Below are 16,805 nucleotides of genomic sequence, written 5' to 3'. Positions count from 1 at the left end.
ACTGGGGGACACTTCCACAGGCACTGACTCTGAAAGGGGTAAACTTCCACAGGCCCTGACTCTCACTGGGGTGCACTTCCACAGGCACTGACTCTGAATGGGGCAAACTTCCACAGGCCCTGACTCTCACTGGGGTACACTTCCACAGGCACTGAATCTGAATGGGGTAAACATCCACAGGTACTGACTCTGAATGGGGTAAACTTCCCAGCCACTGAATCTCACTGGGGTACACTTCTACAGGCACTGACTCTCACAGGGGTACATTTCCACAGGCACTGACTCTGAATGTGGTAAACCTCCACAGGCATTGACTCTCACTGGGGTACACTTCCACAGGCACTGAATCTGAATGGGGTAAACTTCCACAGGCGCTGACTCTCACAGCAGTACACTGCCACAGGCACTGATTCTGAATGGGGTAAACTTCCACAGGCATTTACTGTCACTGGGGTACACTTCCACAGGCACTGAATCTGAATGGGGTAAAGTTCCACAGGCACTGACTCTGAATTGGTTACAGTTCCACAGGCAATGACTCTCAGTCGGTACACTTCCACAGGCACTGACTCTGAATGGGGTAAACTTCCGCAGGCACTGACTCTCACTGGAGTACACTTCCAAAGGCACTGACTCTGAATGGGGCAAATTGTCTACAGGCACTGAATATGAATGGGTAAACCTCTACAGTTACTGAATCTGAATGGGGTAAACCTCTTCAGGCACTGACTCTCACTGGGGAAAACTTCTACATGTACTGAATCTGAATGGTGTAAACTTCTGCAGGTACTGATTCTGAATGGTGTCAACTTCTTCAGGTACTGAATCTTAATGGGGTAAACTTCCACAGGCACTGAATATGAATGGTGTAAACTTCTACAGGCACTGAATCTGAATGGGGTAAACTTCTACAGGTACTGAATCTGAATGGGGTAAACTTCTACAGGCACAGAATCTGAATGGGGTAAACTTCTACAGGTACTGAATCTGAATGATGTAAACTTCGACTGGTACTGATTCTGAATGGTGTCAACTTCTTCAGGTACTGAATCTTAATGGGGTAAACTTCCACAGGCACTGACTCTGAATGGGGTAAACTTCCACAGGCACTGTCTCTCACTGGAGTGCACTTCCACAGGCAATGACTCTCACTGGGGTACACTTCCACAGGCACTGACTCTGAATGGGTTAAACTTCCACAGGCACTGACTTTCACTGGGGTAAACTTCCACAGGCACTGACTCTGAATGGGTTAAACTTCCACAGGCACTGACTCTCACTGGGGTAAACTTCCATAGGCACTGACTCTCACTGGGGTACACTTCCACATGTACTGACACTGAATGGGGTAAACGTCCACAGGCAGTGACTCTGAAAGGGGTAATCTTCTACAGACACTGAATCTGAATGGGGTAAACTTCTCCAGGTACTGAATCTGCATGGGGTAAACTTCCACCGGCCCTGACTCTCACTGGGGTGCACTTCCACAGGCACTGACTCTGAATGGGGCAAACTTCCACAGGCACTGACTCTCACTGGGATACACTTCCACAGGCACTGAATCTGAATGGCGTAAACATCCACAGGTACTGACTCTGAATGGGGTAAACTTCCCGAGGCAATGACTCTCACTGGGGTACGCTTCCACAGGCACTGACTCCCACTGGGGGACACTTCCACAGGCACTGACTCTGAATGGGGTAAACTTCCACAGGCACTGAAATAAAAGCAAAATACTGCGGATGCTGGAAATCTGAAACAAAAACAAGAAATGCTGGAATCACTCAGCAGGTCTGGCAGCATCTGTGGAAAGAGAAGCAGAGTTAACGTTTCGGGTCAGTGACCCTTCTTCGGAACTGACAAATATTAGAAAAGTCACAGATTATAAACAAGTGAGGTGGGGGTGGGGCAAGAGATAACAAAGGAGAAGGTGCAGATTGGACCAGGCCACATATCTGACCAAACGTTCACGGAGAAAAGGCAAACAATATTGCTTTGTCTTTCAACACACCATTAACATATTGTTTGCCATTTCTCCGTGAACTTTTGGTCAGCTATGAGGCCTGGTCCAATCTGCACCTTCTCCTTTGTTATCTCTTGCCCCACCCCCACCTCACTTGTTTATAATCTGTGACTTTTCTAAGATTTGTCATTTCCGAAGAAGGGTCACTGACCCGAAACGTAAACTCTGCTTCTCTTTCCAAAGATGCTGCGAGACCTGCTGAGTGATTCCAGCATTTCTTGTTTTTGTTCCACAGGCACTGACCCTCACTTGGGTGCACTTCCACAGGCACTGACTCTGAATGGGGTAAACTTCCACAGGCACTGACTCTCACTGGGGCACACTTCCACAGGCACTGACTCTGAATGGGGTAAACTTCCACAGGCACTGACTCTCACTGGGGTACACTTCCACAGGCACTGAATCTGAATGGGGTAATCTTCCACTGGCACTGACTCTCACAGCAGTACACTTCCACAGGCACTGATTCTGAATGGGGTAAACTTCCACAGGCATTTACTCTCACTGGGGTACACTTCCACAGGCACTGAATCTGAATGGGGTAAAGTTCCACAGGCACTGACTCTGAATTGGTTACAGTTCCACAGGCAATGACTCTCAGTGGGGTACACTTCCACAGGCACTGACTCTGAATGGGGTAAACTTCCACAGGCACTGACTCTCACTGGAGTACACGTCCACAGGCACTGACTCTGAATGGGGCAAATTTCTACTGGCACTGACTCTCTCTGAGGAACAGTTCCACAGGCACTGACTCTCACTTGGGTAAATTTCCACAGGCACTGACTCTCACTTGGGTACACTTCTACAGGCACTGACTCTCACTTGGGTACACTTCTACAGGCACTGACTCTCACTGGGGTACATTTCCACAGGCACTGACTCTGAATGGGGTAAACTTTCACAGGCACTGACTCTGAATGGGGTACACTTCCACAGGCACTGACTCTGAATGGGGTAATCGTCTAGAGGCACTGAATATGAATGGGGTAAACTTATACAGGTACTGAAGCTGAATGGGGTAAACTTCTTCAGGCACTGACTCTCACTGGGGTACAATTCCACAGGCACTGACTCTCACTGGGGAACACTTACACAGGCACAGACTCTGTATGGGGTAAACTTCCAAAGGCACTGACTCTCACTGGGGTACCCTTCCAAAGGTACTGACTCTGAATGGGGTAAACTTCCAAAGGCACTGACTCTGAATGGGGTGAACTTCTACAGGCACTGCATCTGAATGGGGTAAACTTCTACAGGTACTGAATCTGAATGGCGTAAACCTCCACAGGCACTGACTCTCACTTGGGTACACTTCCGCAGGCACTGACTCTCACTGGCGTACCTTTCCACATGCACTGAATCTGAATGGGGTACACTTCTATAGGCAGTGACCCCTAATGGAGAGCAGCTCCCCAGCCACTGAATCTCACTGGTGTACACTTCTCCAGGCACTGACTCTCACAGGGGTACATTTCCACTGGCACTGACTCTCACTGGGTACACTACTACAGGCACTGAATCTGAATGGTGTAAACTTCTACAGGGACTGAAGCTGAATGGGGTAAACTTTGAACAGGTACTGAATCTGAATGGGGTACACTTCTATAGGCAGTGACCCCTAATGGAAAGCCGCTCCCCAGCCACTGAATCTCACTGGTGTACACTTCTACAGGCACTGACTCTCACAGGGGTACATTTCCACAGGCACTGACACTCACTGGGGTAAACTTCCACAGGCACTGACTCTAAATGGGGTAAACCTCCACAGGCACTGACTCTCACTGGGGTACACTTCCACAGGCACTGACTCTGAATGGGGTAAACTTCCACAGGCACTGACTCTGAATGGGGAACACTTCCACACGCACTGAATCTGAATGGTGTAAACTTCTACAGGTACTGAATCTGAATGGGGTAAACTTCCTCAGGCACTGACTCTCACTGGGGTACACTTCCACAGGCACTGACTCTGAATGGGGTAAACTTCCACAGGCACTGACTCTCACTGGGGTACACTTCCACAGGCACTGTCTCTGATTGGGTTAAACATCCACAGGCACTGACTCTCACTGGGGTACACTTCCACAGGCACTGACTCTCACTGGGGTACACTTACACAGGCACTGAATGTTAGTGGGGCAAACTTCCAAAGGCAATGACTCTCACTGGGGTACACTTCCACAGGCACTGACTCTGAATGGGGTAAACTTCCACAGGTACTGACTCTGAATGGGGTTAACTTCTACTGGCTCTGAATCTGAATGGGGTACATTTCCACAGGCACTGAATCTGAATGGGGTAAACTTCTCCGAGTACTGAATCTGAATTGTGTAAACTTCTACAGGTACTGAATCTGAATGGTGTAAACTTCTACAGGTACTGAATCTGAATGGGGTAAACTTCCACAGGCACTGACTCTGAATGGGGTAAATTCCACAGGCACTGTCTCTCACTGGAGTGCACTTCCACAGGCAATGACACTCACTGGGGTACACTTCCACAGGCACTGACTCTGAATGGGTTAAACTTCCACAGGCACTGACTCTCACTGGGGTAAACTTCCACAGGCACTGACTCTGAATGGGTTAAACTTCCACAGGCACTGACTCTCACTGGGGTAATCTTCCACAGGCACTGACTCTCACTGGGGTACACTTCCACAGGTACTGACACTGAATGGGGTAAACGTCCACAGGCAGTGACTCTGAAAGGGGCAATCTTCTACAGACACTGAATCTGAATGGGGTAAACTTCTACAGGTACTGAATCTGCATGGGGTAAACTTCCACAGGCACTGACTCACACTGGGGGACACTTCCACAGGCACTGACTCTGAAAGGGGTAAACTTCCACAGGCCCTGACTCTCACTGGGGTGCACTTCCACAGGCACTGACTCTGAATGGGGCAAACTTCCACAGGCACTGACTCTCACTGGGGTACACTTCCACAGGCACTGTCTCTGAATGGGTTAAACATCCACAGGCACTGACTATCACTGGCGTACACTTCCACAGGCACTGATTCTCACTGGGGTACACTTGCACAGGCATTGTCTCTGAGTGGGTTAAACTTCCAAAGGTACTGACTCTCACTGGGGTACACATCCACAGGCACTGACTCTGAATGGGGTAAACTTCCACAGGCACTGACTCTGAATGGGGTTAACCTCTACTGGCTCTGAATCTGAATGGGGTACATTTCCACAGGCACTGAATCTGAATGGGGTAAACTTCTACAGGGACTGAATCTGAATGGTGGAAACATTTACAGGGACTGAATCTGAATGGGGTAAACTTCTACAGGCACTGAATCCGAATGGTGTAAACTTCTACAGGTACTGAATCTGAATGGGGTAAACTTCCACAGGCACTGACTCTGAATGGGGGAAACTTCCACAGGCACTGTCTCTCACTGGAGTGCACTTCCACAGGCAATGACTCTCACTGGGGTACACCTCCACAGGCACTGACTCTGAATGGGTTAAACTTCCACAGGCACTGACTCTCACTGGGGTAAACTTCCACAGGCACTGTCTCTCACTGGAGTGCACTTCCACAGGCACTGACTCTCACTGGGGTAAACTTCCACAGGCACTGACTCTGAATGGGTTAAACTTCCACAGGCACTGACTCTCACTGGGGGAAACTTCCACTGGCACTGACTCTCACTGGGGTACACTTCCACAGGTACTGATACTGAATGGGGTAAACGTCCACAGGCAGTGACTCTGAAAGGGGTAATCTTCTACAGACACTGAATCTGAATGGGGTAAACCTCTACAGGTACTGAATCTGCATGGGGTAAACTTCCACAGGCACTGACTCTGAAAGGGGTAAACTTCAACTGGCCCTGACTCTCACTGGGGTGCACTTCCACAGGCACTGACTCACACTGGGGGACACTTCCACAGGCACTGAATCTGAATGGGGTAAAGTTCCACAGGCACTGAATCTGAATTGGTTACAGTTCCACAGGCAATGACTCTCAGTGGGGTACACTTCCACGGGCACTGAATCTGAATGGGGTAAACTTCCACAGGCACTGACTCTCACTGGAGTACACTTCCACAGGCACTGACTCTGAATGGGGCAAATTTCTACTGGCACTGACTCTCTCTGAGGATCAGTTCCACAGGCACTGACTCTCACTTGGGTAAATATCCACAGGCACTGACTCTCACTTGGGTACACTTCTACAGGCACTGACTCTCACTGGGGTACATTTCCACAGGCACTGACTCTGAATGGGGTAAACTTCCGCAGGCACTGACTCTGAATGGGGTACACTTCCACAGGCACTGACTCTGAATGAGGTAATCGTCCACAGGCACTGAATATGAATGGGGTAAACTTCTACAGTTACTGAATCTGAATGGGGTAAACTTCTTCAGGCACTGACTCTCACTGGGGTACAATTCCACAGGCACTGACTCTCACTGGGGTACACTTACACAGGCACTAACTCTGTGTGGGGTAAACTTCCAAAGGCACTGACTGTCACTGGGGTACCCTTCCACAGGGACTGACTCTGAATGGGGTAAACTTCCACAGGCACTGACTCTCACTGGGCTACACTTCCACAGGCACTGAATCTGAATGGGGTAAACTTCCACAGGCACCGACTCTCACTTGGGATCACTTCTTCAGGCACTGACTCTCACTTGGGTACCCTTCGACAGGCACTGACTCTCACTTGGGTACACTTCTGCAGGCACTGACTCTCACTGGTGTACCTTTGTACATGCACTGACTCTGAATGGGAAACACTTCTATAGGCAGTGACTCCTAATGGAGAGCAGCTCCCCAGCCACTGAATCTCACTGGGGTACACTTCTACAGGCACTGACTCTCACAGGGGTACATTTCCACTGGCACTGACTCACACTGGGTACACTTCCACAGGCACTGAATCTGAATGGTGTAAACTTCTACAGGGACTGAAGCTGAATGGGGTAAACTTCTACAGGTACTGAATCTGAATGGGGTAAACTTCCACAGGCACTGACTCTGAATGGGATAAATTCCACAGGCACTGTCTCTCACTGGAGTGCACTTCCACAGGCAATGACACACACTGGGGTACACTTCCACAGGCACTGACTCTGAATGGGTTAAACTTCCACAGGCACTGACTCTCACTGGGGTAAACTTCCACAGGCACTGACTCTGAATGGGTTAAACTTCCACAGGCACTGACTCTCACTGGGGTAATCTTCCACAGGCACTGACTCTCACTGGGGTACACTTCCACAGGTACTGACACTGAATGGGGTAAACGTCCACAGGCAGTGACTCTGAAAGGGGCAATCTTCTACAGACACTGAATCTGAATGGGGTAAACTTCTACAGGTACTGAATCTGCATGGGGTAAACTTCCACAGGCACTGACTCACACTGGGGGACAATTCCACAGGCACTGACTCTGAAAGGGGTAAACTTCCACAGGCCCTGACTCTCACTGGGGTGCACTTCCACAGGCACTGACTCTGAATGGGGCAAACTTCCACAGGCACTGACTCTCACTGGGGTACACTTCCACAGGCACTGTCTCTGAAATGGTTAAACAACCACAGGCACTGACTATCACTGGGCTACACTTCCACAGGCACTGATTCTCACTGGGGTACACTTGCACAGGCACTGTCTCTGCGTGGGTTAAACTTCCAAAGGTACTGACTCTCACTGGGGTACACATCCACAGGCACTGACTCTGAATGGGGTACACTTCTACAGGCACTGACTCTGAATGGGGTTAACTTCTACTGGCTCTGAATCTGAATGGGGTACATTTCCAGAGGCACTGAATCTGAATGGGGTAAAATTCTACAGGTACTGAATCTGAATGGTGGAAACCTTTACAGGGACTGAATCTGAATGGGGTAAACTTCTACAGGCACTGAATCTGAATGGTGTAAACTTCTACAGGTACTGAATCAGAATGGGGTAAACTTCCACAGGCACTGACTCTGAATGGGGGAAACTTCCACAGTCACTGTCTCTCACTGGAGTGCACTTCCACAGGCAATGACTCTCACTGGGGTACACTTCCACAGGCACTGACTCTGAATGGGTTAAACTTCCACAGGCACTGACTCTCACTGGGGTAAACTTCCACAGGCACTGACTCTGAATGGGTTAAACTTCCACAGGCCCTGACTCTCACTGGGGGAAACTTCCACTGGCACTGACTCTCACTGGGGTACACTTCCACAGGTACTGATACTGAATGGGGTAAACGTCCACAGGCAGTGACTCTGAAAGGGGTAATCTTCTACAGACACTGAATCTGAATGGGGTAAACCTCTACAGGTACTGAATCTGCATGGGGTAAACTTCCACAGGCACTGACTCACACTGAGGGACGCTTCCACAGGCACTGACTCTGAAACGGGTAAACTTCAACTGGCCCTGACTCTCACTGGGGTGCACTTCGACAGGCACTGACTCACACTGGGGGACACTTCCACAGGCACTGAATCTGAATGGGGTAAAGTTCCACAGGCACTGAATCTGAATTGGTTACAGTTCCACAGGCACTGTCTCTCACTGGGGTACACTTCCACAGGCACTGACTCTGAATGGGTTAAACTTCCACAGGCACTGACTCTCACTGGGGTAAACTTCCACAGGCACTGACTCTCACTGGGGTACACTTCTACAGGAACTGACACTGAAAGGGGTAACGTCCACAGGCACTGACTCTGAATGGGGTAAACTTCTACAGGTACTGAATCTGCATGGGGTAAACTTCCACAGGCACTGACTCACACTGGGGGACACTTCCACAGGCCCTGACTCTGACTGGGGTGCTCTTCCACATGCACTGACTCTGAATGGGGCAAACTTCCAAAGGCACTGACTCTCACTGGGGTACACTTCCACAGGCACTGACTATGATTGGGGTAAACTTCCACAGGCACTGACTCTGAATGGGTTAAACTTCCACAGGCACTGACTCTCACTGGGGTAAACTTCCACAGGCACTGACTCTGAATGTTTTAAACTTCCACAGGCACTGACTCTCACTGGGGTAAACTTCCACAGGCACTGACTCTCACTGGGGTACACTTCCACAGGTACTGACACTGAATGAGGTAAACGTCCACAGGCAGTGACCCTCACTTGGGTGCACTTCCACAGGCACACACTCTCACTGGGATACACTACCAGAGGCACTGACTCTGAATGGGTAAACTTCCAGAGGCACTGTCTCTCACTGGGGTACACTTCCAGAGGCACTGACTCTGAATGGGGTAAACTATTACAGGCACTGAATCTGAATGGTATAAACTTCTACAGGTACTGAATCTTAATGGGGTAAACTTCCACAGGCACTGACTCTGAATGGGGTAAACTTGCACAGGCACTGTCTCTCACTGGAGTGCACTACCGCAGGCAATGACTCTCACTGGGGTACACTTCCACAGGCACTGACTCTGAATGGGTTAAACTTCCACAGGCACTGACTCTCACTGGGGTAAACTTCCACAGGCACTGACTCTGAATGGGTTAAACTTCCACAGGCACTGACTCTCACTGGGGTAAACTTCCACAGGCACTGACTCTCACTGGGGTACACTTCCACAGGTACTGACACTGAATGAGGTAAACGTCCACAGGCAGTGACTCTGAAAGGGGTAATCTTCTGCAGACACTGAATCTGAATGGGGTAAACTTCTACAGGTACTGAATCTGCACGGGGTAAACTTCCACAGGCACTGACTCACACAGGGGGACACTTCCACTGCCACTGACACTGAATGGGGTACACTTCCACAGTCATTGACCCTCACTTGGGTGCACTTCCACAGGCACACACTCTCACTGGGGTACACTACCAGAGGCACTGACTCTGAATGGGGTAAACTTCCAGAGGCACTGACTCTCACTGGGGTACACTTCCAGAGGCACTGACTCTGAATGGGGTAAACTATTACAGGCACTGAATCTGAATGGTATAAACTTCTACAGGTACTGAATCTTAATGGGGTAAACTTCCACAGGCACTGACTCTGAATGGGGTAAACTTGCACAGGCACTGTCTCTCACTGGAGTGCACTTCCGCAGGCAATGACTCTCACTGGGGTACACTTCCACAGGCACTGACTCTGAATGGGTTAAACTTCCACAGGCACTGACTCTCACTGGGGTAAACTTCCACAGGCACTGACTCTGAATGGGTTAAACTTCCACAGGCACTGACTCTCACTGGGGTACACTTCCACAGGTACTGACACAGTATGAGGTAAACGTCCACAGGCAGTAACTCTGAAAGGGGTAATCTTCAGCAGACACTGAATCTGAATGGGGTAAACTTCGACAGGTACTGAATCTGCACGGGGTAAACTTCCACAGGCACTGAATCACACAGGGGGACACTTCCACTGCCACTGACACTGAATGGGGTACACTTCCACAGGCATTGACCCTCACTTGGGTGCACTTCCACAGGCACACACTCTCACTGGGGTACACGACCAGAGGCACTGACTCTGAATGGGGTAAACTTCCAGAGGCACTGAATCTCACTGGGGTACACTTCCAGGGGCAATGACTCTGAATGGGGTAAACTTCCACAGGCACTGACTCTCACTTGGGTACACTTCTGCAGGCTTTGACTCTCACTGGGGTACATTTTCACAGGCACTGACCCTCACTTGGATGCACTTCCACAGGCACTGACTCTGAATGGGGTAAACTTCCACAGGCACTGACTCTCACTGGGGTACACTTCCACAGGCAGTGAATCTGAATGGGGTAAACTTCCACAGGCACCAACTCTCACTTGGGATCACTTCTTCAGGCACTGTCTCTCACTTGGGTACACTTCTACAGGCACTGACTCTCACTTGGGTACACTTCTGCAGGCACTGACTCTGAATGGGGTAAACTTGCACAGGCACTGTCTCTCACTGGAGTGCACTTCCGCAGGCAATGACTCTCACTGGGGTACACTTCCACAGGCACTGACTCTGAATGGGTTAAACTTCCACAGGCACTGACTCTCACTGGGGTAAACTTCCACAGGCACTGACTCTGAATGGGTTAAACTTCCACAGGCACTGACTCTCACTGGGGTAAACTTCCACAGGCACTGACTCTCACTGGGGTACACTTCCACAGGTACTGACACTGAATGAGGTAAACGTCCACAGGCAGTGACTCTGAAAGGGGTAATCTTCTGCAGACACTGAATCTGAATGGGGTAAACTTCCACAGGCACTGAATCACACAGGGGGACACTTCCACTGCCACTGACACTGAATGGGGTACACTTCCACAGGCATTGACCCTCACTTGGGTGCACTTCCACAGGCACACACTCTCACTGGGGTACACGACCAGAGGCACTGACTCTGAATGGGGTAAACTTCCAGAGGCACTGAATCTCACTGGGGTACACTTCCAGGGGCAATGACTCTGAATGGGGTAAACTTCCACAGGCACTGACTCTCACTTGGGTACACTTCTGCAGGCTTTGACTCTCACTGGGGTACATTTTCACAGGCACTGACCCTCACTTGGATGCACTTCCACAGGCACTGACTCTGAATGGGGTAAACTTCCACAGGCACTGACTCTCACTGGGGTACACTTCCACAGGCAGTGAATCTGAATGGGGTAAACTTCCACAGGCACCAACTCTCACTTGGGATCACTTCTTCAGGCACTGTCTCTCACTTGGGTACACTTCTACAGGCACTGACTCTCACTTGGGTACACTTCTGCAGGCACTGACTCTGAATGGGGTAAACTTGCACAGGCACTGTCTCTCACTGGAGTGCACTTCCGCAGGCAATGACTCTCACTGGGGTACACTTCCACAGGCACTGACTCTGAATGGGTTAAACTTCCACAGGCACTGACTCTCACTGCGGTAAACTTCCACAGGCACTGACTCTGAATGGGTTAAACTTCCACAGGCACTGACTCTCACTGGGGTAAACTTCCACAGGCACTGACTCTCACTGGGGTACACTTCCACAGGTACTGACACTGAATGAGGTAAACGTCCACAGGCAGTGACTCTGAAAGGGGTAATCTTCTGCAGACACTGAATCTGAATGGGGTAAACTTCGACAGGTACTGAATCTGCACGGGGTAAACTTCCACAGGCACTGACTCACACAGGGGGACACTTCCACTGCCACTGACACTGAATGGGGTACACTTCCACAGGCATTGACCCTCACTTGGGTGCACTTCCACAGGCACTCCCTCTCACTGGGGTACACTACCAGAGGCACTGACTCTGAATGGGGTAAACTTCCAGAGGCACTGACTCTCACTGGGGTACACTTCCAGAGGCACTGACTCTGAATGGGGTAAACTATTACAGGCACTGAATCTGAATGGTATAAACTTCTACAGGTACTGAATCTTAATGGAGTAAGCTTCCACAGGCACTGACTCTGAATGGGGTAAACTTGCACAGGCACTGTCTCTCACTGGAGTGCACTTCCGCAGGCAATGACTCTCACTGGGGTACACTTCCACAGGCACTGACTCTGAATGGGTTAAACTTCCACAGGCACTGACTCTCACTGGGGTAAACTTCCACAGGCACTGACTCTGAATGTGTTAAACTTCCACAGGCACTGACTCTCACTGGGGTAAACTTCCACAGGCACTGACTCTCACTGGGGTACACTTCCACAGGTACTGACACTGAATGAGGTAAACGTCCACAGGCAGTGACTCTGAAAGGGGTAATCTTCAGCAGACACTGAATCTGAATGGGGTAAACTTCGACAGGTACTGAATCTGCACGGGGTAAACTTCCACAGGCACTGACTCACACAGGGGGACACTTCCACTGCCAATGACACTGAATGGGGTACACTTCCACAGGCATTGACCCTCACTTGGGTGCACTTCCACAGGCACACACTCTCACTGGGGTACACGACCAGAGGCACTGACTCTGAATGGGGTAAACTTCCAGAGGCACTGAATCTCACTGGGGTACACTTCCAGAGGCACTGACTCTGAATGGGGTAAACTTGCACAGGCACTGACTCTCACTGGGGTACACTTCCACAGGCACTGAATCTGAATGTGGTAAACTTCCACAGGCACTGACTCTCACTTGGGTACACTTCTGCAGGCACTGACTCTCACTGGGGTACATTTTCACAGGCACTGACTCTCACTGGGGTGCATTTCCACAGGCACTGACCCTCACTTGGATGCACTTCCACAGGCACTGACTCTGAATGGGGCAAACTTCCACAGGCACTGACTGTCACAGGGCTACACTTCCACAGGCACTGACTCTGAATGGGGTAAACTTCCACAGGCACTGACTCTCACTGGGGTACACTTCCACAGGCAGTGAATCTGAATGGGGTAAACTTCCACAGGCACCAACTCTCACTTGGTATCACTTCTTCAGGCACTGTCTCTCACTTGGGTACACTTCTACAGGCACTGACTCTCACTTGGGTACACTTCTGCAGGCACTGACTCTCACTGGTGTACCTTTCAACATGCACTGACTCTGAAAGGGATACACTTCTATAGGCAGTGACTCCTAATGGAGAGCCGCTCCCCAGCCACTGAATCTCACTGGGGTACACTTCTACAGGCACTGACTCTCACAGGGGTACATTTCCACTGGCACTGACTCTCACTGGGTATACTTCGACAGGCACTGAATCTGAATGGTGTAAACCTTTCCAGGGACTGAAGCTGAATGGGGTAAACTTCCACAGGCACTGACTCTAAATGGGGGAAAATTCCACAGGCAATGACTCTCACTGGGGTACACTTCCACAGGCACTGACTCTGAAGGGGGTAAACATCCACAGGCACAGACTCTGAATGGGGTACAATTCCACACGCACTGAATCTGAATGGGGTAAACCTCTACAGGTAATGAATCTGAATGGGGTAAATCTCCACAGGCACTGACTCTCACTGGGGTACACTTCCACAGGCACTGACTCTGAATGGGGTAAACTTCCACAGGCACTGACACTCACTCGGGAACACTTCCACAGGCACTGTCTCTGAATGGGTTAAACAAACACAGGCACTGACTCTCACTGGGGTACATTTCCACAGGCACTGACTCTCACTGGGGTACACTTACACAGGCACTGACTCTGAGTGGGGTAAACTTCCACAGGCACTGACTCTGAATGGGGTTAACTTCTACTGGCTCTGAATCTGAATGGGGTAAACTTCTACAGGTACTGAATCTGAATGGTGTAAACTTCTGCAGGTACTGAATCTGAATGGGGTAAACTTCTACAGGTACTGAATCTGAATGGTGTAAACTTCCACAGGTACTGAATCTTAATGGGGTAAACTTCCACAGGCACTGACTCTGAATGGGGTAAACTTCCACAGGCACTGTCTCTCACTGGAGTGCACTTCCGCAGGCAATGACTCTCACTGGGGTACACTTCCACAGGCACTGACTCTGAATGGGTTAAACTTCCACAGGCACTGACTCTCACTGGGGTAAACTTCCACAGGCACTGACTCTGAATGTTTTAAACTTCCACAGGCACTGACTCTCACTGGGGTAAACTTCCACAGGCACTGACTCTCACTGGGGTACACTTCCACAGGTACTGACACTGAATGAGGTAAACGTCCACAGGCAGTGACTCTGAAAGGGGTAAACTTCTGCAGACACTGAATCTGAATGGGGTCAACTTCTACAGGTACTGAATCTGCATGGGGTAAACTTCCACAGGCACTGACTCACACAGGGGGACAATTCCACTGCCACTGACTCTGAATGGGGTACACTTCCAGAGGCACTGACTCTCACTGGGGTACACTTCCAGAGGCACTGTCTCTGAATGGGGTAAACTTGCTCAGGCACTGACTCTCACTGAGGTACACTTCCACAGGCACTGTATCTGAATGGGGTACACTTCCACAGGCAATGACTCTCACTGGGGTACACTTCCACAGGCACTGACTCTGAATGGGTTAAAATTCCACAGGCACTGACTCTCACTGGGGTAAACTTCGACAGGCACTGACTCTCACTGGGGTACACATCCACAGGTACTGACACTGAATGAGGTAAACGTCCACAGGCAGTGACTCTGAAAGGGGTAATCATCTGCAGACACTGAATCTGAATGGGGTAAACTTCCACATGCACTGACTCACACAGGGGGACACTTCCACTGCCACTGACTCTGAATGGGGTACACTTCCACAGGCATTGACCCTCACTTGGGTGCACTTCCACAGGCACACACTCTCACTGGGGTACACTTCCGGAGGCACTGACTCTGAATGGGGTAAACTTCCAGAGGCACTGACTCTCACTGGGGTACACTTCCAGAGACACTGACTCTGAATGGGGTAAACTTGCACAGGCACTGACTCTCACTGGGGTACACTTCCATAGGCACTGAATCTGAATGTGGTAAACTTCCACAGGCACTGACTCTCACTTGGGTACACTTCTGCAGGCACTGACTCTCACTGGGGTGCATTTCCACAGGCACTGACCCTCACTTGGATGCACTTCCACAGGCACTGAATCTGAATGGGGTAACCTTCCACAGGCACTGACTCTCACTGGTGTACACTTCCACAAGCACTGAATCTGAATGGGGGAAACTTCCACAGGCACTGACTATGAATGGGGTAAAAATCCACAGGTACTGTCTCTGAATGGGGAAATCTTCCAGAGGCAATGATTCCAACTGGAGTACACTCCCACAGGCAATGACTCTCACAGGGGGACACTTCCACAGCCACTGACTCTGAATGGGGTGCACTTCCACAGGCATTGACCCTCACTTGGGTGCACTTCCACAGGCACTGACTCTCACTGGAGTAAACTTCCAGAGGCAGTGACTCTCACTTGGGTACACTTCTGCAGGCACTGACTCTCACTGGGGTACATTTCCACAGGCACTGACTCTCACTGGTGTACATTTCCACATGCACTGACTCTGAGTGGGGTACACTTCGAAAGGCACTGAATCTGAACGGTGTAAACTTCTAGAGGTACTGAATCTGAATGGGGGAAACTTGCACAGGCACTGACTCTGAATGGGGTAAACTTCCAGAGGCACTGACTCTCACTGGGGTACACTTCCACAGGCACTGACTCTCACTGGGGTACATTTACACATGCACTGCCTCTGAATGGGGTAAACTTCCACAGGCACTGATTCTAACTGGAGTACACTTCGACAGGCACTGAATCTGAATGGGGTAAACTTCTACAGGTACTGAATCTGAATGGGGTAAACTTCCACAGGCACTGACTTTCACTGGGGTACATTTACACAGGCACTGACTCTGAATGGGTTAAACTTCCACAGGCACTGACTCTCACAGGGGTACACTTCCACAGGCACTGACTCTCACTGGGGTACACTTACACAGGCACTGACTCGGAATGGGGAACACTTCCAAAGGCACTGACTCTAACTGGGGTACACTCCCACAGGCACTGACTCTCACAGGGGGACACTTCCACAGCCACTGACTCTGAATGTGGTACACTTCCACAGGCATTGACACTCACCTGGGTGCACTTCCACAGGCACTGACTCTCACTGGGGTACACTTCCAGAGGCACTGACTCTCACTGGGGTACATTTTCACAGGCACTGACTCTCACTGGGGTGCATTTCCACAGGCACTGACTCTCACTTGGGTACACTTCTACAGGCACTGACTCTCACTGGCGCACATTTCCACAGGCAAAGACTCTCACTGGGGTACATTTCCCCATGCACTGATTCTGAGTGGGGTACACTTCCATAGGCAGTGACTCCTAATGGTGAGCCGC

The sequence above is a fragment of the Heterodontus francisci genome, chromosome 5 (genome assembly GCF_036365525.1).
Source record: "Heterodontus francisci isolate sHetFra1 chromosome 5, sHetFra1.hap1, whole genome shotgun sequence".
Taxonomy (NCBI): Eukaryota; Metazoa; Chordata; class Chondrichthyes; order Heterodontiformes; family Heterodontidae; genus Heterodontus; species Heterodontus francisci.
This window is presented reverse-complemented; position numbering follows the sequence as displayed.